At 38.0% G+C, this 22658-nt stretch overlaps 1 pseudogene across 1 annotated transcript; it reads right to left on the bottom strand.

Moving 5' to 3' along the window:
* Positions 1–21285: 21285 nt before the first annotated feature.
* LOC307062457 (large ribosomal subunit protein eL31-like) lies at positions 21286–21680 on the bottom strand (annotated as a pseudogene). The gene has a single exon. The product of its transcript is annotated as a large ribosomal subunit protein eL31-like (transcript).
* Between the last annotated feature and the right edge of the window lie 978 nt (positions 21681–22658).

Below are 22658 nucleotides of genomic sequence, written 5' to 3' on the forward strand. Positions count from 1 at the left end.
TAGAGAACAGATTAGTGGTTGCCAGGGGTGGGGTATGGGGGGACAAAATGGGTAAAGGTGGTCAAAATGTACAAACTTTCAGTTATTAAAAAAAAGTCCTGGGGTTGTCATGTAATGTGATTATAGTTAATAATACTGTATTGTATATTTGAAAGATGTTATGAGTAATATTACAAGATGCAATCATAAGAAAAAAACCTGTAACTAAGTGTGGTATTGGGTGTTAACTAGACATTGTCATGGTCATTGAACAATATATACAAATATCAAATTATTATGTTGTATAAGTGAAACTTAACATAATCTTATATGTCAATTACATCTCAATTTAAAAAAAAATTCTTTTTGCCATAAAAGTAAAGGTCTTTTTTTTAGGGCACAGATGGATCCCACAGGATACTTATGTGACTTCAGGTGTGTGGGAGAGTAGGTGTGGGCCTTGATGAAGGGCAGGGAGAGGAGAGGAGGCTGAGATGGGCTGAATGTCAAGGGTGACTCAGGGAATGGCCTAATCATGAAGGAGGCGCTGCCCCTGAGACCACTCTTCCCAGAGGAAATGATCTCGTGGGATCTCAGGAGATCTATGGGGGCCTGGCAGGTGAGTCTTGGTCTGAGAAATACCTGGGTGCCCTAGGTGCCAGAGGCCCCCGTCCCAGACTCCTCCATAAATAGTCTGTCTCACACCACCTGTCAGACAAACCCCAATGCTTGTAGACGACTCACTCCATTTACACCCTGGAATTCAGAGTTACAGTGCCAGGAAGGGATGTTAAGTCAAACAGAGGAGCACACTGCACATTCCCTGGGCTGCATATCTGGAGCATTATGGGAGCCCGAGGAGCCCAGGCAGTCACGTGGGCTTCCAGCTAGGAACCCAGGGGCCCCAGTCCAACTTCTGCTAAAGTCCAAGGCCATAGCAACCCAAATGTGCCACCCTACTGCACATCCTTTGGGCCAGTTATTCCTCTCATCAGCTGCCAGGCATTTATAACTGCAGCATACCTCCATACCTAGCCTGCAAAATACAGAAATCAATGATAGAACTGGGATGCTGCAACAACCAAATCCACACTGTGAGGCATTGGCTTTGGAAACTGGGTTATAGGTAGTGAAAAAAAATTATATGAAGCTGGAAGAAAGGTTATTGATGTTACACTATGGGAAAACATCTTGGAAAAAACTATTGTTTGCAATGAAGTAAAAGGTAGGTAATGTCCCTAATGAACTTATTACTTTAGGTTTAAAAGAAAAAAAAAAAAAAGGTAGGAAAAGACACTGCTTGTAACATGAGTTAGTTTTTTGTTGTTGTTGTTGTTGGTTTTTTTTTTGCAGTACGTGGGCCTCTCACTGCTGTGGCCTCTCCCGTTGCGGAGCACAGGCTCCGGACGCGCAGGCTCAGTGGCCATGGCCCACAGGCCCAGCCGCTCCGCGGCACGTGGGATCCTCCTGGACTGGGGCACGAACCCGCGTTCTCTGCATCGGCAGGCGGACTCTCAACTACTGCGCCACCAGGGAAGCCCACATGAGTTAGTTTTTATTGAACTTTTTTTTCTAAAAAGGTAATGCAACAAAGAGGTGGTCTCAGAAAACAAACAAAAAAGAAGATTGGTCCATTTACAAACAGGAATTAAAGAGCACTTTGACAGCTCAGAAAATCAGGGACTTGTAGGCTTGAATGATGCTATTGATTCTCATTAAATCAGTACAAGGTAAAACTGAGGGGCCTTTTGAGTGACAGCCTCAGACAAGGGCAAAATCAAGACTTTGCCCATTGCACCCTCAGCTAAAACTCATGAATGAGTTTCATGGAATCCAGGAAAACCTGTCAGGTGGCTCAAGAAACAATGGCTCAGGGAAAAGTGCTTAGTGGTGTGACTCTCCCACAGAAACCTGACAGGTTCAAGGTATCCACGATGAAATCTATAGAAAGGGGCATATGAGTGTTCACACGTGGAAGAAATGACAAGAATCAAATAGTGAATAACCAACTATACTGGATATTTTATGTATTACAGTCTACATATTATGTATCATTACTTTGTTACCCTATTGAATATTCTGTGTGTGTGTGTGCGCACCAGCATGCATGTGCACATACAGGAAGGGTGGTCAGATAGCGTATCCTTTTGGTTCCTGGGTCTCAGATAGGAAGAGCTGTAGGCAGGCTTAATATTGAGACTGCCAGGCATCACTCAGAGATCCTGGTCTTTGAATCCATAGCAGAGACAGAATGGGACTATTGTACTATTTTGCTGTGTCAGGGGAACAGAAATAAACATTAGTGACTCCAGTGCCTATAATTTATTCAACATTTTGATGACATAGAGGTGTGTAACACAGTGTACCTGAAAATATCTAATTAAGAAACAAAGTTAATTATGAGGGTTTCTGTGATCCAGATTTTTCAGCAACCAGCAATTTCAGAAAAACATCTGGATTAGTGGGCAGTCTTCTCACCTATTTAGGCACTCGATAATACTCAGTTCAGTTTTGTTTGTTTTTTTTTTTCATTGGAGTACAGTTGCTTTACACTGTTGTGTTAGTTTCTGCTGAAAAGCAAAGTAAATCATCCATAGGTATACATATATACCCTCTTTTTTGGATTTCTTTCCCGTTTAGGTCACCACAGACCACCGAGTAGAGTTCCTTGTGCTATACAGTAGGTTCTCATCAGTTATCTATTTTATACATAGTAGTGTATACATTTTGCTTGTTTTTGAATGCTCCTGATTTACTAATTAAAGATTGTTTTGTTGGATTCTGAGATTTCATCCCCGATTACCTAATCACAAGAAGTCAATGGTCAAGAACCAGGATTCTGAGAAACAGAAGCCTTGAGTGTATAGTGATAGGAGCTCTTAGTTTCTAAACAAACTGATGGCATATTGTTACATAATGCTGTGAGTTTATTGAAACCATATTTTTGTTATGACACATCAAAGAGGTAGTCTTGACATATAAGTGAATTTTAGAATAACTATAGCTTATGCAAATTGTGCTTTTTTGATGGTCTTCCTGAAATGGATTTTGTCTTTGGCTTCCCCTGGAAACTTGGAAACCAAATAGCTCAACTTACATAAAACTATTTGAGAATAATACCAAGAGGATATTTGCTAATTAACAGCAGGCAAATGATCAGAGAAGGGATAGATCAACATAATGAGAAGTGGCTCATGGAAAAGCTGAACCATAAGGGATAAATAAGAATCATATAGGAACGGAAGAGACGTTTCAGTTAACAATATCATGAGTCAAGGCAAGTGGCAGGCGTAAGTATAGTAGGAGAAAAAATATTCTGGAGATGCCAAATGCCTAGGGCTAAAGATGTCGTTGAGCACTGGAGAAAGATTAAACATTTACTATTATAGACTAAAATTATTTTTGCAAATGTTCAGACTGGAATAGAGCAACCTAAGTGGGTCTCAAATATATCTGTCAGGGCGATTATAATAATGCGATGTGTGGGGAGAATAAGGTCAAGTGCCTCTCAACCTCTTTAGTATGACAATTATTTAATCAGACAGTTATATGCCTAAATATTTACATTCTGATTTATAGGCCCATGGGGTCACACAGGGCCAGAGGAGCATCAATCACGTAGAAGGCACTGTGACTGGCTCCCCTAAAGTTTTGCACTATGGAAACCCTAATTCGAAACAAGAAATAAGTGGCATATGTGGGGGAGGGGTGAGGAACTAAAGATGGTGGATGCCTGAGAATGTGAAATACAGGTAATAAAAATAATGGCTGATATTTATGATGTACCAAAAACTCTGTTCATTGCTTCTACCCATGAGGTGATGCAACGTCTTAATTCCCATTTCACAGATGAGAAAACTGAAGCCCAGAGAGATTTATTAACTTGTTCAAGTTCTCAAGCTAAGAACTGTGGAGCTAGAACCTAAAGTCATATCTATCAGATTCCAAACATTCTTGCTTTCAACCACCATAAAACAATGTTTTCCTAATGCCTTACTCTTTTCTCACCTGGCTTCAAGAAACAGGACCAAGATGTTTCTGAATTATTATCATGCATCACTTACAGCTTCAATCTTGAAAAGGATTCCAGGTAATCCCTAATTATAACTTTGATTGTTTGACTCTATTTCTGGTTTTCTAGAACTTTATTAAAGAATAATACATAAACTAATTAATGACTATCCTACAGTGATGCCTTAATACACCTATATGGATATAATACATATTTTATACCTTTATTTACTATTAATAACTTTAAAAATCATTTTCAATTTGTCATTTACGATGACAGGTCTTTTTAAAGTTTTTTTTTAAGTTAAGTTTTTTAAGTTGCTCAAGTCAGATGGTTGGGAAAAGAACTGAACTGAGACTTCTAAATTATGGGCTATTTCTTTTTTCTTATAGAATATGCATCCATCATACTCCATGATCCAATACCTCTCACCTCTCACCCTTCAAACTTCTAAGGTTAGTTCTCTGAAAGATGTCCAATGCTAGTGACCTAGGTGCCCTAGAATAAAGTTTAAAGAACCTGTTCCTTACCCATTTTTAGAAAATTTGTGACTATTCCATAAGAAAATCGTTGGGAAACAATTGCTGTAAAAATGCTACTATACATATATTACAATGTACATTATACATATATTATAATACAGTGATGTAAATGTGACCGAGGTATTTTCTTTTTCTCGATTTCTTAATACTGGTAAGCAACACACAATTACTAACATAAAATGTAGAGAGGACATCATAGTTTCTAAGTGCTTTTTTGATTTTTTGAATTCTTATATAGTCAAGCTTCTGGGTGTCTGATTTTTATGCTCTCGGAAGCTTGTTTGTTTTTTTCTATATTTCACAGTACCCCCAAATCCCCAAACCTTTTATGAATGCCATAAATTAAATAGGCACTTACATGAGGCCACAGGTTGTCCTCATGTATATTGAGGTCAGGGACTGGAAATCATTTAATACTTATCAGGTGTCCTAGGATAATATATTAATCTTTATAAAATGATTTCAAATACAGTTGCTTTATTATAGCATTTATTGAACATTATTTAGCTTTACACAACCCACTGAATTAAGACACTTATAAAATGGAACAGAATCTTTCCTTTTCTATTTCATCTATTATTAATCTTCTGCTCCCCAGCATCTCTATAATAATATTTGAAATAGGTAGATGCTCTCCTTTTTGCTGTCATTTCAAGCTTTATATGAGGACAGCTTTTGGATCACTCTGCAAATAAACAACTTTGTAGCATTTTCACTCCCAGTCTTATAGGCAAGTCACTGAAGCATCACTTTTTATATTCTATTAAACTAGCCTATCTGCATTTATTGCAGGAGAAAAAGATTGGCCAAGCCAAATATCTATTCTTTTCCCCTTAGACTGAATGAGAGTGCTCACGAAAACTTGCCCACAGATGAGTAAACTATGGCTATATTACTCACATAATTATCAATTTAAGCCAGGAAGCAGATGATAAATCTATTACATTACTCAATTTTAATTTCCTGTATAAACAATGATGTTTAGTCCATAGTATTTGACTTCATAGATAATGTTGGAAAAAACTGTAGATCCTATTTGTTAATTTCAATCAATTTTTCATTTGCATCTTTAAAAATCACCAGCTTTCAGAACACTGGAGATGACTATGAGTGATTTACTTATATTTTGAAAAGGACACATGGTCTTTCTAATATTTCTGACTCAGTTATCAACCCTCAGTTTGATAAGAAGATACCTCTTCTATTCATCAATAGATCCTGGTCATGGATTCAAGACTGGGAAAGATTACAATTCTTTAAATACAGTAATTTGAAAGAAAGTCTAAAGATTTAATATTTATCTGTCTTAAAGGAAAAAATAATATATACAGATATATATATATATATTTATATATATATATATATATATATAGTTTGCATTCTGACTATCTTTAAGTCATGTCAGAAAATAGTTCTGAAGAACTGTGTTAGCTCTGCAAAGAAATAATTGCATGACATTTATGAAGGCATAAACTCCATACCAGAAAAGCTATAAATGAAGTCTATTTTTTACTAGGAAGAGTCATGTTTGAGAAAGTGTGTATTTAAGCCTAAATGTTAGCAAAAGCAATATACAAGTCCCGGTGAAAGCTATAAAACTGAGTAGTATACACAGTGCAGTATTATGTGTAAGAGCTTGGGCTCTTCAGCCAGATAGCCTGGTTCTAAATGCTGGTTCTGCCACATACTAATTGTTTGTCCTTGGTAAAATCACTAAACTGTTTGGTGCCTCAGTTTTCTATTCTGTAAAATAAGCATAATAAGGGTACTTACTTCAAAGGGTCCGTGTGAGGATTGCATAAGTTGGTGTGCATACCGCTTAGAAGAGTGACTTGTATACAGGAAATGCTATTAAGTATTAGCTATTATTTTAAAATAAACACACTTAGTCATTTCAATTTAAGAGCCAGGCTACACAAAGAACAATTTAGTCAAGGAATCATTTGCTGTTATGGACTGATTTTTTTCTTCTTTCGTTTCACTGTTGATAAGGACTGTGAAAATAATGTGTTGGTAAAACAGAAGACATATACATCTGGATTAGGATTGAGCTGGCCAGTAGTTCATGATTCATCTTCTCCGAATCCTCTCCTGATATTCATAACAAACAAAAAACCTTCATGCCATGAAAATTAACTTTCATAGACACCCTATTGCCAAAACCTGCCAAGAATTTTCCACATTATAAAACCAATGGAGCTGAAAGATGAATTACAATCATGATTTATAATGACACATGCTTCGCTACATTAGGGAGAATCAGCCCACTGGCCAGAAAGATGGTGGGAGGCGCTTGATTCCTTTCTCCACAGGTTGCAATCTGATGCACAAACTTTGACTCTGTATGCGACAGAAAATTGAGGAGCCATTTCTCCATTGTACCCATATTTATTTTGATAAAAGGAGAATTATTTTTTATTGTTTTCCCACTCTCGGACACACACACACACACACATACACACACACACACCCCTTTCATTTTCCAATACTCAGCAACAACAATTTCTCTAAAATAATTGGGGTGAATGGTAAGCCTTTACAATAATCTGCCTGCGAGTATGACTGACTTGACAATGAGAACAGCAGTGGAATTAGAGAGAAATCAACTTGGCACTTGATTGGATGGAGGTGTTGCAAGAGAGGGACAGGTCAAGAATGAACCCTAGTTTTCGAAAGAGCCCTTGAGTGCATTGTGGAACAATTTACAGAATTGGGAAAGCTGGAAGAGGAGGAGGAGGCTTGGGGGAAGGATCGTGTGTTAGGTGATTGGCCATCACATATTTGAGTTGTCTAGGGAATATCCAGGTTAAGTCTTGAGTAGAGACATAAGGGTCTGGGGTCAAGAAAAGATGAACGGATTGGATTGGTAGTGGTCAGTAAACAGGTGATAATCAAAGCTATGTGAGTACATGAAATTAAAAGAAATTATAGTGTGAGGTGGAAATAAGCTGAGAACAAATTCTTGAAGCATGAGCCTTTAACTGTTGAGTGGACAAGGAGAAATCTGCAAAGAAGGCTGATAAAGGTAAGGCAAATGGAGGAGGAAAATTTTAGAAGGGTTGGGAATTACAGAAGAAAGGACATGAGTTTCATAAAAGAGCCAATGTTTCAGAGTAAAGCCCACCCAAGAATAATTTGTCTCGCATCTGGATGGATTAAGACAGGTCATGAAACAGTTTAGCAGGATCACATAGTTAAAATCAAAATAAATAGTTTCATGTTCTCTGCATACCAGATCAGAAGCATGAATAAATTTTGAAATCCTACTACATACACACAATTCTTAAATTGTGGAAAAATTACTAAAGTAGTAGATATTTTTATTTGGTAACCAAATTGATCTATTTATTTTAAAAGATAAAGAACCATAATAACTACCATTTTTTGGACACCTGCTACTCACTGTATTTATTTCTCATGTTTTAAAAGCTGTAAATATTATTATAATCATTTATAGTTGAGTGAACTAAGGTTCAAACAGTTTTCAGAAACTTGACACAAGGTCATACAGCTAATTCATGGTAAGCTAGACTCAAATCTGGATCTGGGATCTTTTTGTCCAAAAATTCAAACTATGTAAATTATAATGAATTATCAATACATTTTCATAAGGACAAAAACAGAAAAAAAAATCATATTTAAAAGTAAAAGGAAAAGAATACCTTTAATCACTGAATACAATTTGAGTAATATGAAACACTTCTTATCATCCCTAGCAGTGATTTTGAATTCCCTAAAAATATTTACCAATATTTATCAGCTACATTTTGTCTATCCTTTTAAGCAGCAGTCTGTGGATTTTAGCATATCTTTGTTAAAAAAGGATTCCAAGCATAAACAGACATTAGAGTGTGAATTCAAGAGAACTAGCTCACGTGCTGGGGGGTGATAGCAAGGCACCAGTGTTCATACTGGTTTCCTTTTCTTTACCAGCCTGTCTCAGTATGTCTGACGGGAGCATGGAATATATAAATTATATTATAAATACTATACATGTATAGTGTAAGAATACATCTTCAGCCATGATAATTCCACCACTAGAAATGCTCTTTCAGTTTATTTGGGAATAAAAAAAAAAAAAAAGATCGACTGAGCATAAATTGAGCTAAAAATATTTACTTAATAAAGACGAATGAAAACAAAGTACCTTCTACTCTAAAGTGTAGTTTGGAGATGTGTGCAAACAATTGCAAGAAATGTTTCAGATCGTAAAATATGAATACACAAAGCATTGAAAATGAAATTAGAAAGGGAAATATTCAGTTGCTGTGAGCACGTGGCTGGGATTAGAGCCTTTGGTAACACACAAGGCAGGCAGCATCCTTTGAAGCCATAAACAGTGAAACAGGATAATGAATTCTGGACACTGACTCCTTGTTTCTTTCCTGTGCTCAGCTTAAAGCCCCATGACTTCTACATGGCTCACTAGACACCCAGAAACATGATTCTCCCGGAAATTAATTCTTGCCCACAGGCAAGAACTTTGCTGGTTGAAGCAGGAACATAACAGGCTCAGAGGGACTTTCATGGTCAGGCATGGCAACAGGAGCAATTGAATCAAGATCTCAGAGTACTCATTCCCTGAGCCTGGATTTTCAGCTTGGGGATGTCCTCTGTGCAAGAATATTTTCTCCAATTGCTTCCATACTATCTCAGACATAGAAGTAATCCGTTCCAGTAAGTGGAATTAATCTATTTCTTCAAAAACTTGCTTGAAGTTACTGCCACTCTGCATGGAGTTCATGCTTTGGCATAAGAACAAAGAAATCAGCCTGGATTGATCTTGTTACTTTATTCATGTAATTATTTGGTGAGGGTAGTGATCAAAAGAGAAGATTTGGGAAAATGCAGAGATGGACTTTGTAAAGGGATAGAAGACATTTAGAAAAGCACACATAACAGATGGGAGACCAGTGGGGGTACTGGAAAGAAAAAAAAATACTATTGTTTGGAGGAAGGTCTGTCAGATTAAATAACTAGTACATATTTAGTTAGAGAGGTCATAGGTTATAATTATTTGTTCTGAATGCTTGGAACTATTATGTCTATGTTAATAAAAATGGAATCTAATGAATTCTTGGATTTGGGAAAACATATATTTTTCAATAAATTTATTAGCGATGGCTTTATGATAGCCAGGTATAGAAATTAATCCAAAAGAACTTAAACATAAAAGAGAATGTATTGACTCTAGGGGTAAGGTTTCCCATCAAGCCCTGATCTGGTGTTCAAATACCATAGGATGATGAATTTCACTGTTGACCTCTCAGTTATGCTTTCCTCCTTTTTTTTGGCTTCATCCCCAGGCAGCCACCCTATACTCAGAGAGGGACAGCTCCAGGTTTACTTTTACACCTATTCCCCAGGTGGAAAAAGTGTGTCTTCCTCAATAATTGCCACAAATTCCTGAAATGATGTCAGGTGGCCTGTGTCACATCTCCAAGCTTGAATAATTCACTGTGTCAAGGCGTGTGGACTCTAAGACTGGCTCTCCAGGATGATGGAGACACCCTTGTCCTTGAAAGTGGAAAGCAATCAATTTCACTAAACCACTTGGAACGAAAGAAGGAAAATTGGGGTATGATAGCAGAAGAAAGGAAGGTGAAGCGAGACAAATGAAACAACAGAAAAAACAGGGTTTTCAACCTGGAAAGAAGGGTTAAGATATAGGAGAAACGATGAGAAAGTTGTTGAATAATTTTGTTCTTGTGGTCAAAGAATAGAGGTAAGGCAAGAACACTGTTTAAATTTAACCAACTAGAACAGAGAGCCTGGCTGAGATCAACCTACAGTTTCCTGTCCCAGTTCCCTCAGATGGGAAGTTCCTTTCTGTCGTAGCAGAAGAGTAAAGTGGTTTAGAGCAGCAGTCCCCAACATTTTTGGCACCAGGGACCGGTTTCATGGAAGATAATTTTTCCATGGACTTGGCGGGGGGATGGTTCAGGCGGTAATGCGAGTGATGGGGAGCAAAGGGGAGCAATGGGGAGCGATGGGGAGTGGTAGAGAGCGGTGGGGAGTGATGGGGAGTGGTGGGGAGCTGTGGGGAGCAGTGGGTAGTATGGGGAGTGATGGGGAGTGGTGGGGAGTGGTGGGGAGCAATGGGGAGTGATGGGGAGCGGTGGGGAGTGGTGGGGAATGATAGGGAGTGGTGGGGAGCAATGGGGAGTAGTGGGGAGCGATGGGGAGCGGTGGGGAGTGATGGGGAGCGATGGGGAATGATGGGGAGCGGTGGGGAGTGATGGGGAGCAATGGGGAGCGATGGGGAGCAGTGAGGAGCGGTGGGTAGTGATGGGGAGTGGTGGGGAGTGATGGGGAGTGATGGGGAGTGGTGGGGAGTGGTGGGAAGCGGTGGGGAACGATGGGGAGTGGTGGGGAGTGATGGGGAGCGATGGGGAGCGATGGGGAGCGATGGGGAGTGGCAGGTGAAGCTTCGCTCGCTCACCCATCACTCACCTCCTGCTGTGTGGCCTGGTTCCTAACAGGCAGTGGACCTGAACCAGTCCACAGCCCAGGGGTTGGGGACCCCTGGTTTAGAGGCATCTTCCTGGGTCCCTAAACAAGCTCCAAAACTTACTAATTCTATGATTTTGAACAAGATCCTTAACATCTCTGTGCCCCACTTCCCTCCTCTGGAAAATGTGTGTACCTCTCTCATGGGACTGTGGTGAAGAGCAGTTGAAAATATAAAGTGCTTAGAAGGGCATGTGGTCCATAGGAGACATATCAGTATTAGCCATTCTTGTTTTTATTGATGTAATTATAATAAGAAAAGCCACAGGCAAATGTGAACATATGTATGGGTGACACAACATATGATAGTAGAAGTTCATCCTCAGAGGGGATGACAAAAGGGATTCGAGATGAATACAAAGTGTGAGATCACATAGAAAATCACTAAGAGTTACCTGGTTATAGAATTCACTGGTTTTTTCTCCCTGTTGTATGTTTGTGATCAGAGTCAAGCCAAATTAGCATCAATTAAATTTTTCTAACTTGTTGCTCTGTGGGAGTCACTTCCTAGAAGAAATTTGTAATAGGCAGCCTTTAAGATGGTTCTCAATCCTTCTTACCTCCTGATATGCATGCCCTTGTGTAATTTCCACCCCTTGGATGTAGGATGGACTTATTCACTTGCTTCTGATGACTAGAATATGTCAGAATTTGTGTGATGGATACCACTTCTGAGATTTGGTTATAAAAAAGCTGTGGCTACTGTCTGGGCATACTGTCTAAATTTCTTTTTCAGGTCACTTTACCTGGGGGTATCTAGCTGCCCTGATGTGAGGCAGCCCTGTGATGAGGGGCTGACTCCCACTAATAACCACCTGAGTGAAATTGGAAGCAAGTCTCTCCATCTCTAAATGAGCCTTTGTATGAGTCCACAGCTCTGGCTGAGAGCTCAACTGTAACATCATGAGAAACCTTGAGCCAGAGGCACTCAGCTAAAGCCACATCTTGAGCCCTGACCCACAGACACTGTACAATAATAAACATTTATTTACTTAAAACAATACTTAAAACAATAAATACTGCTTTAAGCTTCTAAGTTTGGGAGTAATTTGTTATATGATGATAGATAACTAATAAATAATTTCTAGACTAAAAACTGTAGGACATAATCATCCAATAGCTTTCATGACTTGGTGTGATTTACTAGTAAATGTGGCAACTTTTTGCCTGAAAGTATCCCCATGGCCCTTACTGCCATCAAGGAGAGATGAACCACCCCAAGTAGAGAGAATGGAGGAAGCTGTCAACTAATTTATGTTAGTATTTAAACAAACACACTTTTATGCACTCCTGATCATAACCTTTACTAGACCATAATATGTAGGTATATATCATGCCATAGAGAGGAGAGAGAAAGCATATAAAATTACTTTGGGGCCCCAATCTCCATAAGTTCAACCTGGGGATAATATATATACAAGTAATTCATTAAATTAAATCATAGTACAATAAATTAAGTACCAGAATGGTGTACTATGACAGAGTAGTTATTCCAGTTAATTTGAAAGATCAAAAATGTACTTTATTTTGATAAACTCAACTTTTTCATGCCTCCTTCCTGCTCAGCAGAAGGGAAATTATTTAGACCAACCTGGCAAATTCAATCCAAACCAATAACTTTTATTCTACCCTGGGTAATAAAAAAGCAGATTCTCCCAGGAAATAATCAATTTCAAGTAGTCTCATTCCCTCAGTCCTTGTTCACAATTCCAAGTTTTCTTTCTGAGCTTCCTCCCCAATTCTCCACACTTTTTTTTTTGTCTGAAACAAGGAAAACAGGGAGGAAGGTCATCTGCTGCTGTGGTCGAGGGACTGTGAAGCTGTATGGTTTATTCGAAGTCATTTCTCTGTGGCTTCTGGCATCTGGTGTTTTCATGTTGTCCTGTATTGCCTCTGGTGCTGAAGGTAAATGATGCAGGCTACCCTGTAGAACATTTCAGAGTTCCTACAGCTGGGCAGCTGCTGTAGCCCTCCAGTGCAGTGAAGTCTCTATGAAATGCCACAGATTCTCTCTGCTTTCCTGAACTCGTTTGTGTGAGCAGCAAACTGGTGCAAGTGCCAGCTACTGTCCATTGCCTTCTGTGAGCTTATTAGAAATCTTGGAGTCAATGCCATCCCAACTAGCATTCCCATGTATGGTAGGGGGTGGGCTATTCTCTCTCTCGTTCTATGCCTCCCTTTCTCTCTTTTTTGGACTGCTTACGCTAGGGGAAGTCAGGTGCAATGCTAGGTCCTGTGGTAGTCCTGTGAAAATGTCCACATGTCCAGGAACTGAGGGAAGACTCAAGTCTACAGTCAGTGAAGGGTGTAGGACCTGCTGGGATCTCCTTCAATCCAAGAGTGCACAATGAACAGAGCACACCTGAACAAGCTTGGAAATGGACCAAACCCCAGAAGAGATGACAAATCTTTAGTAGAGACTACAGCCCTAGCTGACAGCTTAACTGCCACCTCATGAGACACTTTGACCCAGAGATATACCTAGCTAGGCCATGCTTGGCTTTTTGAACTATAGAAACTATGATAATAAATGTGTATTTTATAAGTGCCAAGTATCGGAGTAGTTTCTTAAACTGCATAGGTAACTAATACATCATGTCACCTGGTGAGTATTGTATATTACTTCTCCCAAGCCCTGGCATCATTGCAGGTCATGTGTATATCAAGATACAGATTATAAATTGGGACCATGCCCTTTTCTCAGAAACCACCTCCAAACTACAAGGGAGATGCTCTTGTGGTGAAAGTTTCTACAGGGTAACATGATTAACGTTCTTCTACCTATACCCCTGCACAAAGGAGGAAGAAAAGATAAATTACCAGAGTTTAAGGCTCTCCAGAGGCTGTTCCACAAACCTCTGACATCCCTACCCTGCTAATAACCGTATTCCGTCTTCATATCTTCTAGTGGTAAATGCTGCAAAAAAAGCTATACTTCAATAAAATAAAATAAAAAAAATATATATATATACATACAACAGACACAGAAAACAAACTTATGGCTACTAAAGGGGAAGGAGGGAAGGGAGGGATAAATTAGGAGTATGGAATTCACAGATACACACTACTATGTATAAAATAGATAAACAACAAGGATCTACTATATAGCAGAGGGAACTATATTCAATATCTTGTAATAACATATAATGGAAAAGAATGTGAAAAAGAATAATATATATCTGAATCAATTTGCTGTATGCCTAAAACATTGTAAATCAACTACTTCGATGAAAAATTAAACTTAAAAATCCCAGCTCTTTTAAGTATAGTGTGTATTTAATAAAGAAAATTATCTTTAAAAAAAACAGCTCTTTTTTACTTGAAACTTGTTGCAGATTGGGAAAACCCTGAAGTAGGAATAAAACTTTCTTAATGTTTAGCAGTTTGAATAAATGTGTCATTATCCTCAGACATGAACACTCTCCCTAGTCATTCATGTACTCTGCACATAGTCGCCGTGAAGAGACAGACAGCAGTAAGCCAGGAAAGCAGGGGAAGAAACCACCTAATGTTAACTCACGGTATAATGTAGCAGAATTCTCTGAGGAAGAGATCAGTGGAAGCTGGTCTTGTGGATGAGGTGGGATTAGTTCTGAGCCTTAAAGGATTGGAGGATTTGCATAAATAGATTGGAGGTTTAAAATCATTTCAGAAAGTGCAAAAAAAAAAAAAAAACCCCAAAAAACCTGGGGGCTTCTCTGGTGGCGCAGTGGTTGAGAGTCCGCCTGCCGATGCAGGGGATGCGGGTTTGTGCCCCTGTCCGGGAGGATCCCACATGCCGCGGAGCGCTTGGGCCCGTGAGCCATAGCCGCTGAGCCTGCGCGTCCGGAGCCTGTGAGAGGCCCGCGTACCGCAAAAAAAAAAAAAAAAAAAAAACCCTGCACAAAAGGCACTAAGATCAAAATTTCATTTGGAGGGATAATGGGAAAAGGAAATTTGTAGGAACAGCGTTGTCTGTTAGGCAGCCGAAAGAGAAAGATTTCTATCACACTGGATTACTCAGGGTCTGACCATTATCCAGAGACAAAGAGATGTTTTTGAGTAGAGGAATAAGACAATGAAATTAATGACATAATAAATTGATGAAATGGCAATTGATAACCAAAGAATAAATATTTATTGAGGGTCTTCTATGCATCAGGCATAACACCGAAAGTACAATGGTAAGCAGAGAGATATAGCTGCTACCCTCATAGAGTTTACTATCCACTGAGGAAAACCATAATTTTAAAAGTAAATCATATAGTTTGTGCTCAAAGTGCTTGGAAGTTGAAATTCAGTGACACGAGAGGCTATAAGGAGAGAACTTCATGGAGTTAGGCTTTCCTAAAGATTTTTTCAAAGGAAACTTTTTGTTTTGAGGTAATTACAGATTCACATGCAGTTGTAAGAAATAATACAGATTCCACATATCTGTTGCCAAGGTTTCTTCAATGGTAACACATTGAGTAACCATAGAACAGTATCACAACTAGGGTATGGACATTGATACAGTGAAGATGCAGAGTATTTCCATCACAAGGGTTTCTCATGTTGCCTTCTTTAGCCACACCTACTTCCTTCTTGTTCCACCCCCATATTCATCTCTGAACTGCTAATGTGGTCTCCACTTCTAAAATGTTGGCATTTCAAAAATGCTACATAAATGGAATCATGCAGTGTTTAACTGGTGATTGGCCTTTCATATTCTGCATAATTTTGTGCATGTATCAGTAGCTTATTCCTTTCTTATGGCCAAATAATTTTTCTTGGTATGAAAGTATTATAGTGTATTTTTTTGTAATAATGTATCTTTTTTTAAAAAATATCTATTCATTTGGTTGCACCAGGTCTTAGTTGTGGCAGGTGGGCTCCTCAGCTGTGGCTCACCAGCTCCTTAGTTGTGGCATGCAAACTCTTAGTTACTGCATACATGTGGGATCTAGTTCCCTGACCAGGGATCGAACCCAGGCCCTCTGCATTGGGAGCATGAAGTCTTATCTACTGCGCCACCAGGAAGTCCCTACAGTGTATTTTTTTTAAGACTGCCAAATCACTTTCTAGAGGGGTTGTATTATTTTACATTCTCTTCAATAATATATGAGTGATCCAGTTTCTCCACATCTTCTGCAACATTTGGCATTGTCATTTTTTAGGTATGTAGAAATAATTCATTGTGGTTATAATTTGCATCTTCCAAGGGGCTGATGAGGTTGAACATCTTTTCATGTGCTTATTTGTGATCTGTATATGAAATATCTGTTTGTGTCTTTTGTCCATTTTAAATTAGGTTTATTTACTTTATTTTTTTAATGTAAATTTATTTATATTTTTGGCTGTGTTGGGTCTTCGTTGCTGCGTGCGGGGTTTCTCTAGCTGTGGCGAGCGGGGACTACTCTTTGCTGTTGTGCACAGGCTTCTCATTGCGGTGGCTTCTCTCATTGCAGAGCACGGGCTCTAGGCACACGGGCTTCAGTAGTTGTGGCTCACGGGCTCAGTAGTTGTGGCTCGCAGGCTCTAGAGCGCAGGCTCAGCAGTTGTGGCACACGGTCTTAGTTGCTCCACGGCATGTGAGATCTTCCCAGACCAGGGATCGAACCCGTGTCCCCTTCATTGGCAGGTGGATTCTTAACCATTGTGCCACCAGGGAAGCCCAGTTTATTTACTTTAATGTGTGTCCTGAGAGTTTTCTTATGTTCTAGATACATGTGGTTTGCAATTATTTTTCTCCCAGTCCATATCTTGGCTTTTCAATCTCTTAAAAGGGTCTTTCACAGAGCAAAACATTTAAAATTTTGATAAAGTCTAATGTTAATTTTTCCTTTTATGGATCATGCTTTTAGTGTCAAGTCTAAGAACACTTTGCCTAGCCATAGATATTGAATTTTTTCCCTTTTTTTAAAAGTTTAATAGTTTTACGTTTTCCATTTAAGTCCATGATCCATATTGAGTTGAGTTTTGTATCATGTGAGAGACTTAAGGTTTATTTTTCCTGCCTGTAGATGTCTAATTACTCCAACACCATTTCTTGAAAAGGCTCTCTTTTTGTTTCTCTGTTTTAATTTTCCTGCCTCCCGTGGTTAACACGAACATATTTTAGAATACCATTTTGATTTATCTGAAGTGTTTTTGAGTGTATCTCTTTGTATAGTTTTCTTAGTGCTTGCTCTAGGCATTACATTTTATGTACATAACTTATCATAGTCCAATAGTGTTGTGATTTAACCAGTTCAAATATTTTAGTATATTAAATAGTCTTACGTTTATGTGAATTTGGAATTATACTGATCTAGAGAATTTTCCTACTTTTTCATTAATATTATATTTTATGTCTTTTCTTATTTAATTAAATAGGCTTCAAAAAAACTCCACCAAAACAACAACAAAAAGTATACAAACCTCATCTCCCTCTGCATCTCCTTACCATCTTACATTTATAATATTTATAATTATATTCATTATAATAAATGTATATATTTTGTATATTGTACTTGTATATTTATATTCATTTATATGTTTATATTTAATAAATATTATTTATCAAATAATATTTATTAAATATGAACAGTTTCTCTATAGACTTTTACAACCATATCAAAAAGCATTTTAATTTTTGGGTCACCCTTAAAACAATTTAGAAGACTCACGATAAGAAGAATATTTTGTATTTAGCCATATTTTTCTTACAATGTTGTTTTTTTTTCCTTTGATGTTGCAAAACTCCTTCACTTGTTTCTGTTCTGTTTAGAGAGCTTTCTTTATCCATTCTTATAGGATAAAGGTCTGCTGGTGAAAGACTCTTTTAATTTACCTTCATCTAAGAATGTTTTGATTTTTCCCCTCACTCCTGGAGGATATGCTAACTGGACACTGTACACTGGGCTGCCAGTTCTCTTTCAGGCTTGAAAAATGTTAGATCACTTCCTTCTGACTTATATGTTTCCTAATAAAGAGTCCTCTGTCATTCAGTTATGTTCCTTCTATAGGTAACAGGTCTTTTCTTTTTCACTGCTTTCAAGACATTTTCTTTGTCTTAAGTTTTCAGAAGTTTGACTATGATGTTTTATAAAAGTATAGAATTCCTTGGGTTTTATGCCATTTGGAGTTTGCTCACCTTGAATCTTTAGGTTTATGTCTGTTGCCAAATTTGAGAATTTTTCAGCCTTCATTTTTAAGTACTTTTTCATCTCTGTGCTCTATCTCCTCCTCTTCCAAAAGTCTGCAATGTATTTTAAAGGGTAAATGGGAAGCGACTGATAAGTTTTAATCAAGGGACTTATATCATTAATCTTTTAATGAGAAACAAGCCATCCCACAACTTAGTGGGTTCAAACAACAATTATTTAATTAGCTCACAACTCTGTGGGTTGGCAATTTGGGTTGGTCTCAGCAGGGTAGCTTTTTTTCCAGGTCTCAGCTGGTGTTAACCATGCATCTTCGGTTAGCTGCTGTGTTGGCTAGAGGCAGGTGACTGTGGAAAGTCTGCACTGGGATGGTTTGTCTCAAATGTCCCTTGACCTTCCAGCAGACTAAACTGAGCTTTCTCACCTGGTGGTGGAAGTCCTGAATGACCTATGAGAAGCAAGCTCCAATGTGTAACAACTTTGCAAGAATCTGCTATTGGTATGCTTGCTAATGTCCCATTGGCCAGAGTAAGTCACATAACCAATGCAAATTCAAGGGATGGAAAAATAGATTCCAACTTTCAATAGCAGGGGAAATTTTTTGCAATCCAGTGCAGGGCTATTATAATCTTTTTAAAAGAGTATTTGATATTTTGAGAGGTATGATTTGCAAGAAGCAAAAGTTAAGGCAGAGAGATCTTTTTAAATAGGAAGAGAGAGAAAACTGGAGATTTAAAATATGCTTAAGGGGTAGCATTGACAAGTGATTCATTATGCGCGAGTAGAGCAGAAACGATGTGTCATGCACCGCTATTAGGTTCCTGTCTTGAGCAATTTGAGGAATAGTAGTGACATTTATTGAATTGGGAACCCTAGAAGTAGCAAGATAAAGAAAAGGGTAATGAGTTCAGTTTGGGATAAATTTTATTTGAGGTACTGAAAGGCATCCAAGTGGAAATATTGACTATGTTGTTCAGCAGAGGGCCAGGGTTTAAGAAAAGAGTTCTGGATGGAAAGAAAACCATCTGTAAGTTATCAACTTATTGACCATACATGGCTTTGGTCATAGAAATGGGTGAGTTAAATGTTAATATTCATAAGAGTTGTATGGTTCTGAAAATAAGAAAAATGGAACAAGTGCAGGATACTATTGAGTTCAACAGTCTTTAGCAGTAGTCAGAAGGATATTTTATCTTACTATTTTATTAAGCACACATATCTTTAGTATTTGTTTAAAAGGCTTGAATATATTTGTCAAAAGACAAATAAGTGCAAAATCCAATCTTATTTATCACCCATGGTGGAAGCTACAGACTGACTTCCATGAGAGAAGGGTCAGGTGATTATATATGTGTAACAAGGAGTCAGGGCTGTATGATCATAGGATCATATCCCTCATGGCATTATGTAATTATAAATATAACAACTCTAAATAGAGTCTAGTCTGTCTGATCAGGGTTGCTAACAAGAATTCACTCAGTAAAATAATAATAGACAAAATTCAAAAATATTTGGGATGATATTTGACTTAGTTTCAACTATGAGAATTGAACTGGATTTCTGAAGTCCAGAGATCATGACCAGCCAAAATTTCTGGCCATATGTCACCTCTGTCTCGTGTGTATATTTCTTAGTGTGTTTATGCATCTTTCAGCTCTAGGTGGAATTAGAATAAAGTACAGAGATATTTTTAAGAGAATTCAATTAAGATATTTTATCTTGGGATGGAATCTATAAATCATTTTTTGTATATGTGAAATTTAATAGAATTTGGCAAGTTTGAGTGACAGCCTCATAAACCCAGTTTAAAACGTTACTGAGTAATTGATTCAGAATCGTGATGTAAGCTGAAATCATGCTGTTTATGTACAGTATGTTATGAACATTTATACAAACTTCAACTGTAGTATATTTATAAGTTAATTTCTTGGATTTATAAAAATCCCTAATACTTGAGAAGGCTTTTTCTCAGAAAATTGAAATGCTTAAAATGAATCTAAAATATTTTTTATTTATAAATTCTGTTTAAAATATTTGAAGTAGTATTCAAAGTCCCTTTATAAAGATTATGGTTCTTCTAGACTTATACATTGAATAGAATTTGCTAATTGAACTTAAGTACCTGACAAGGGTTTTGAATTTGTAACTTCAGAAAGTTAAATTTAAAATAAATCATAAGACTCTGTAAAGTCTTTCTTATATAAAAAATCTACCCTGAACTCAAAACAAGAAGGAACTAAGTTAGAAGACTGTTGCATGAAATGAGGAAATCTGTTACACAGAGGCACAGGAAGAGGGAACACTGGAGGGGTAGAAGAATGGGACCTGAAATGATGCAAGTACAATACTAGAGCCAGAATAAGATGCTGGGAGTCTTGAGATGGAATGAACCTTGGGTTGTACAATGTCTTATTAAGATTAATGTTTAATACAAAGTTCAAGAATGTCCAAAGTTCAGAGCTAGCGAACAGCAAGGCAAGGAGTTGATCCTCCCTATGCTCCCACTAGACCATCAGGAGACCCATTTGCAACAAACTCCCCTTCAGTTCTTTTACTCCCTTCATCTCCAATCTTGCATAATGACAGATGGACAAAGCGAGTTGTAAGAACCAGCCTGTCCACATTGGTTGGTGTGTTATAGGGGAATGGGTGTTCAGAGCAAACCATGGGCTCATGAGAGCTAATTTTCAACCTCCCCACTCAAGTGAAGCAGCCTCATTGTTTTATCCCTTCCTTTCCCTAGAATTGGAAAGATACACTAGGTGTCTTCCTTGCTTCATACTCTCTTATATACCATAATCCTCTAAGAATGTTTAGACTTCTATATGCCTTTGAGGCTAATGGTATAAGACTATAACTTTTCCTTTTTCTTTGTTCTCAACCACTGATGTTTTAATTACTCTTTCTGCATTAATTTTTAAGGACAAAATAGCACGTGACTGGTAATCTTTCTCTTCTCACTAGGCTCTTCTACTATTTTGGGTGACTTCTGTTTTACTGATATCCTGATCCTCAATTTCTTGACATTTTCATCTACATGGAGTGTTTTTCCCATTCCAGTTCAGCCATTTACTCCCGTAACCTCATCCTAAACCTTATTCCTTGAGTCGTCTCTGCTTCTTATTTTGGTTCTATAACTTTATTGGACAATCAGCAGTTCACTCTTATCCACATTAACTATCTGTAGATTTTTGAAATTGGGGACAGGTACATAGGTAACAAACATATAGAGCTTGTTTGGTGAATCTTCATCTTATTACACTTTCTGGACAACTGCACACAGATATGGTATGGGACATTCCTTATTCCTTTGGCCCAGACAGCTTTCTTGAGCTTGGTGACAATGTGTAAATCTGGAGTTCCCATCTTCTTCATGGCAAATTTCCAGATTATTTTGAGTGCCCGAGGGGCACGCTTCTGGAAACTCACTCCTTGGATGTGCTTGTGAATGTTGATAGTGTATTCTTTGGTCACCACCTCAATTTTCATGGTGGACCAACCCTTCTTCTCGCCACCCTTCTTTGCGGGAGCCATACTGCCATGCCAGGGTTGGAAAGGAAGAGAGCAAGGGATTGTGGGAGAATCTTCTCGCTTCTGATATCATATAGGCAGGATCACAGAGATGACCACAGCCTCCTAGCCTTCCATCCTTCCAAATATCCATCAAATCTATTGGGTGGGCCAAAATGTTCATTTTTTTTTCCCCATAAGATGGCTCTAGTAGCACTTAGTTATCTTTAACTTTATTTGAAACAATTTGTTAGATTGTATGTGACAGCTGTCATATCAGCATGCATTTAAAAAAAGACTTATCAAAATTGATGTATTTTTATGTAGCCATTTTAATATCAAAGATGGAAGAAGAAAAGCAACATTTCTGACATATTATGCTTTATTATTTCAAGAAAGGTAAAAATGCAACTGAAACACAAAAAAAGATTCGTGCACTGTATGGAGAAGGTGCTGTGACTGATTGAATGAGTCAAAGTGGTTTGGAAGTTTTGTGCTGGAGATTTCTCGCTGGACAATGCTCCATGGTCAGGTAGACCAGTTGAAGTTGATAGCAATCAAATGGAGACATTAATTGAGATCAATCAATGTTATAACATGCAGGAGATAGCCAACATACTCAAAATGTCTAAATCAAGCATTGAAAATCATTTGAACCAGCTTGGTTATGTTAATCGCTTTGATGTTTGGGTTCCATGTAAGTTAAGTGAAAAAAAACCTTCTTGACCTTATTTCCACATCTGATTCTCTACTGAAACATATTGAAACATTTGGATTATTCCGTTTTTAAAACAATTTGTGATGGGCTATGAAAAGTGGATACTGTACAACAATGTGAAATGGAAGAGGCCATGGAGCAAGCAAAATGAACCACCGTCAACCACACCAAAGGCCGGTCTTCATCCAAAGAAGATGATGTTGTGTATATGGTGGGATTAGAAGGGAGTCCCCTATTATGAGCTCCTTCTGGAAAACCAAACGATTAATTCCAACAAGTACTGC

Source organism: Hyperoodon ampullatus (genome assembly GCF_949752795.1).
Source record: "Hyperoodon ampullatus genome assembly, chromosome: 13".
Taxonomy (NCBI): Eukaryota; Metazoa; Chordata; class Mammalia; order Artiodactyla; family Ziphiidae; genus Hyperoodon; species Hyperoodon ampullatus.